This window comes from Nyctereutes procyonoides, unplaced genomic scaffold (assembly GCF_905146905.1).
Source record: "Nyctereutes procyonoides isolate TBG_1078 unplaced genomic scaffold, NYPRO_anot_genome, whole genome shotgun sequence".
Classification (NCBI taxonomy): Eukaryota; Metazoa; Chordata; class Mammalia; order Carnivora; family Canidae; genus Nyctereutes; species Nyctereutes procyonoides.
This window is the reverse complement of record NW_026575146.1, coordinates 70,271,097-70,277,138: the sequence shown is the minus strand read 5'-3', so window position 1 is coordinate 70,277,138 and position 6,042 is coordinate 70,271,097.

The window sequence follows — 6,042 nt, the reverse complement described above, 5'->3', positions numbered from 1 at the left end:
TGTGCTCAGTAGAGAAGAGAGGACATTATAGAAGTCTAGAAAACGATGCTCCAAATGCTACTGACCAATAGCCCCTTTAGAACACGCAGGAAGGGAAAAAAAAAAGAACACGCAGGAAGGGATGGATCCCTGGGTGGCTCAGCCGTTTAGCGCCTGCCTTTGGCCCAGGGCGTGATCCTGGGGTCCCGGGATCGATTCCCACTTTGGGCTCCCTGCCTTGAGCCTGCTTCTCCTCCCTCTGCCTGTGCCTCTGCCTCTCACGAATGAATAAATAAAATCTTAAAAAAAAAAATAGCACGCAGGAAGAGTTTCAAACATTCACATTATCAGGACACATGGGTGGCTCAGTGGTTAAGCATCTGTCTTCAGCTCAGGTCATGATCCTGAAGTCTCAGGATCGAGTCCCACATCAGGCTCCCTGCATGAAGCCTGCTTCTCCTATCTCTGCCTATTTCTCTGCCTCTCTCTCCGTGTCTCTCATGAATAAATAAAATATTTTTAAAAATTCACATTATGACCTCCACTCCCAAGTACTACCGATACAATAATAAGGAGTAAAAATTTGAGTTTAGGATGTAGGCAGTACCATTTTATGCCACTGACTATGGAGAATTATCACTGATCTACAGAATTGGTGATACTACCCTAAGGAAGGAGAAGCTAAAGCTGGAAGGAAACATCATGAAAATTTTTCTCTACACCTATAAAACACTACTTATTTCCCTTATTGCCTGGACCTGCATTCCAGTCGTGCAAAGAATCTTCAATGAGATGGTCTTCAAGAAGGAACAAATCCCTGAGTGTGGTTTGGAAATCTGGAAGGAGTTATTATCACCCAAGAAGAGGTTTCCACAGTTCTCTATCATCACATCTCTGTATAATTCCCACTGTGTGTGGTTCAGGCATCTCCACTCCTCCTGAGTGAATTCTATGGAGAAGAGAATCCCTGAATATCAGCATTGCTGAGCACCGAGCCCGACTTTGGGCTCCAGCCCAAGACCCACGAGATCATGCCATCCAGGTGCCCCTTTTAATTAGATTCATATTCTGATTTACTTTTGGGCAGCAACAAGAACACAGTAGTTATAATGTGTCCTTCAGTGTGCCTCAAGCACTGGTATCAATTTGCTTATTATTACAGCGATGTTAACTTCTTTCACTTGGCTTGATGTTCTCTTCTGGATACCTCTTGCATAATGTGAATATATCTCTTAGTCATTCATTCATAAAGATTGGATGGATTTACTGAAAGATGTGCAAAATCCATCACATTCAAACTAGAAACTCCATTCTTCTGAATTTCTCTTTGCTTGTGTTTACATTAGAAAATGAAGGCTCCTCTTTTGTGCAGTGGAGATAGTGACTACTCTGAGTAGTGGTTCTAAGTCGGTGAAGCCCCCAGCTTTCACACTCGTGTCACAGACACATTCTTTTATTTGCTTATTTGTATTTTTAGGAAAAGAAGACATGAATCACAGTTAACATGTTGAAGTGTCTGTGTTCAAAGTTTTGACTTTTCATGTGGGTACATAAACTTATTTTGCATGGCACAGAGGTTAAGACAGAATAGCATGTACCATCAATATACCATTTGCTGTCATGAGTAAAAAAATAAAGGTGAATACCATGGTAGCACTAGAGAAACTGTACTAATGAAGATGGACATCAGGGAGAACAGTATATCATGGGCTCTCAAGAAATAGAGAAATCTGAGCATCCCTGGGTGGCTCAGCGGCTTAGCACCTGCCTTCGGCCCAGGGCGTGATCCTGGAGTCACAGGACTGAGCTCCACGTCAGGCTCCCTGCATGGAGCCTGGTTCTCCCTCTGCCTATGTCTCTCTCTCTCTGTGTGTGTGTCTCTCATGAATAAATAAATAAAATCTTAAAAATAAAAGAAATAAAGAAATTTTTGTTACTAGTAAGTTACACATACGGAGAATATACCTGACCAAATGGGTTTGACAAGTCGCAAATTTACTGCCTCAGATAACTGTTATGGGTGTTCTTCTCCTGAAAAAAGCAAGTCCATAAAGACTAGGAGACCTAAGTTGTTTAAATTCCCAAATCTCAAATAAATAAATAAATTCCTAAATCTCAACAAAATATCAAAAACCATACAAAGAGGAAAAAGGCATGTTGAAAGAAACAAAATACATCTGCAGAAATTGGCTGTATGTAATAGACATCTATATTACGTGATACACAATTAAAGTAACTATCTTAATAATAATCAAATAGCTAAAAGAGTAAATAGATGAATTAAACAAAATATTGAAACTACATTAGAACAAAATCAAAATATCAGTGAGACAGAAACTATAATCAAGGAACATAAAAAAAGGAACAAAAAAAATGAGAGCTGAATAGTGCAAATAATTGCATTTGAAAATTCATTAGAGGATTAATAATAACTTGATCGAGCAAAATAAAGAAAAAACTTGAAGATAATTCATTAAAATTATCAAGTTAGAGGGAGCACAAAATAAAAATAGGGATATCAAAGAGACCAATATACACATCAAAGGGCCCCAATGAGATAAAGACAAAGAAAAGGGGGCAGAGAGCTTATATGAAGAATTAATGGCTTGAGGAAAGAAACACGCCTACAAAAATCAAGAAGCACAAGGAGTTCCAAATAAAATAAACTGAAAGACATCTACGTAGATACACAATATAATCAACAATCAAGTATCACAAACAAAAAGAGAAATTTAAAAGGAACAAGAGTATGCAACCCAGAGTGTACAAGAGATTCTACAGCATTATCACTGGATTTTCAGCAACAACCCTGTATAAAAAAAACAGTACAGAATCTATTAATAATCATGAATGAAGAAATATTATCAACCAGGAATACTCTCAAATTGAAAGACAAGTAAAAAGTTTCCCAGAGAACTATTTGGTATAATTTTATCACCACTAGACTATCCCAACAGGAAATGCTCAGTGTCTTTCAAGTTCAATGATACAAGAGTCTAGACACAAACAAACAAACAAAAAAAAAAAAAAATCACCTTTCACACATTGTATATACCAACATAGAATTTTCTAGCATTTTCATACTGTAGCACAAATCACCTTCTTATACACCAAAGAATCAGAAAAAGAAACATGAATAGTCCAAAAAATAGCGGAGGGAAGGAAATTTTAACATACAACATAATCATCAAAATAGAATATAATAGCAAGGGGCACCTGAGTGGCTCAGTCAGTTGAATGTTCAACTCTTGATTTTGGCTCAGGCCAGGTCACAGGACTTGAGCTCCACAAAAAGGCTCTGTGCTCAGTGTGGAGTCTGCTTAGGGTTCTCTCTCTCCCTTCCCCTCTATCCCTCCCCCTTGCTCTTACTCTCTAAATAAATATTTCTTAGAAAACAGGATATAGCAAAAAAAAAAAAAAAGCAAAACAAAAGGAAGAGTTGGTTTTTTGAAAAGATCAAGAAAAGCGACACACTTTTTAACTACATCAAGTAAAAGTAACACTCAACTAAAGCCACATAAAATGGATCCCATAGAAATAAAAGATGCCTCAAAAGAGACCTACAATTACGAAGTAGATTTAAAAAAAGGCAACCAAAAAACTGAAAGAAATTGCCTAGCCCAGTTAAATTTTTGGGTAATTCAAGGAACTATTCAATGAAAACTTACATCAATTTCAAACACTACCAAGGAATGAAGAAAAGAGAATTCATCAGATCACTTTCTATGACACTAGCCTTACTCCGGTACCAAAGCCAAAGACACTACATGTAAAGAATACAACTACCCAAGATGAATATTCATGCAAAAGTCCATGATAAAATACAGCAATCTGAGGGGTGCCTGGGTGGCTCAGTTGTTAACGCATCAGACTCTTGGTTTCTACTCAAGTCATAATCTCAGGGTCTTGAGATCCAGCCCCTTTGGGTTTAGTGCTCAACAGAAGTCCGCTTGGGATTCTTTCTCTCCCTCCCCTTCTGTCTCTCCCATTGGTTGTTCTCTAAATAAATAAATAAGTAAATAAAGTCTTTATTTTTTTAAAGATTTTACTTATTTATTCATGAGGGACAGAGAGAGAGAGAGGCAGAAACATAGGCAGAGGGGAGGAGAAGCAGGCTCCATGCAAAGAGCCCAATGTGGACTCGATCCCGTGGGACTCGATCCCAGGATTCCACGATCACATCCTGAGCCAAAGGCAGTTGCTCAACCACTGAGCCACCCAGGTGTCCCAATAAATAAAGTCTTTAATAAAAAATAAAATACAGCAAACAGATGGCAAAAGCACATTTTAAAATTCTAAAGCATGAACAAATGGGAATACTTCCTCAAATTCATTAGTTTCAACATATTGAAAACAATATATAAGACTACTCCCAATAGCAGAATAAAGATTAAAAATAACATGATCATTTGAATTAACATGGAAAAAGAATCTGACCATATTCAACACTGTTCCACGATAAAGACTCAACAAAGGGGATCCCTGGGTGGCGCAGTGGTTTAGCGCCTGCCTTTGGCCCAGGAAGCGATCCTGGAGACCCGGGATCGAATCCCACGTCGGGCTCCCGGTGCATGGAGCCTGCTTCTCCCTCTGCCTGTGTCTCTGCCTCTCTCTCTCTCTGTGTCTGACTATCATAAATAAATAAAAAATTTAAAAAAAAAAAAGACTCCACAAAGTAGGAAGAGAAGGTAACCACCTCAATGAGGTAAAAGCCATATATGAAAATCCTACAGGTAAAAGAATAATCTAGTGAGACTAAAAGCTTTTTTTCTCTGATCAGGTGCAAAAGAATGAAGTAAATTCAACACTTCCATTCAACATACTACTTGATGTTCTACTTAGAACAATTAGATGACAAAAATCAATAAAAGGCATCCAAATTGGAAAAGAAAAAGTAGTTATTTCTGTTCATAAAACACATGCTATTATATATAGAAAAGCCTAAAGAATCTACATTTTAAAAACCTAAGGGCCCCTTAATTAATGGCTCATTCAGTCAAGTGTCTGCCTTCGGCTCAGGTCATGATGCCAGGTCCTGGGATCTACTCAGTGTCAGGCTCCCTGCTCAGTAGGGAATCGGCTTCTCCCTCTTTCTCTCCTTCTCCCCCTACTCATGCTGCTCCCATCAAGCAAATGAATAGTCTTTTTTAAAAAATAAACAAATGGACACCTGGGTGGCTCAGCGGTTGGGCATCTGCCTTTGGCTCAGAGTGTGATCCTGGAGTCCCAGGATCGAGTCCCACATCAGGCTTCCTGCGAGGAGCCTGCTTCTCCCTCTGCCTGTGTCCTGTCTCTCAGGAATAAATAAATAATAAAATCTTAAAAAAAAAATAAAGAAAGAAAGAAAGAAAAGTGTAGCATAAATATACCATGGAGTATTTTTCCAGTTTGAGTAAGAAATAGATTTTGTGACATGATACAACTTGGGTAAACCATGAAAACATTAAGTGAAGTAAATGACTCACAAAAAGACAGATACCATAGGATTCCACGTAAGTGAGATGGATGCATTGTGGTGGCTGCTCAGAAAAAAAACTGAGTGCTTATTCAAGCACTGGAGAGACTATATAGCTGCAGATAAACATCAGAGAGAGTAACGTATCATAGGCTCTAAAGAAGAAACAGAGCGTTTTCTAACTAGGATATTACAAAAATGCAGGCATTACACATCCCCAGAATATGTCTGACAGGCCCAGGATTATGCAGGATTATGCAGACTAATACAGTTGACTGTTATTTCTGCTCTCCAGTACAAAGCAAGTCTATAAAGACTGAGGTTTTTTTTTATTTAATCCCTAAATCTCAGCAAAAGATCACAGGCGTACAAATAGAAAAATGTGTTCCAATCATAGGAACAAAATGAAACTCAAGACTCGCCCTAAATTAATAGAGAATATATTTTTTTAAGATTTTAATTCATGAGAGACACACAGAGAGAGGCAGAGACACAGGCAGAGAGAGAGGCAGAGAGAGAGAAGCAGGCTCCATGCAGGGAGCCCAACGTGGGACTCGACCCCGGGTCTCCAGGATCACGCCCTGGGCCCAAGGCAGGCACCAAACTGC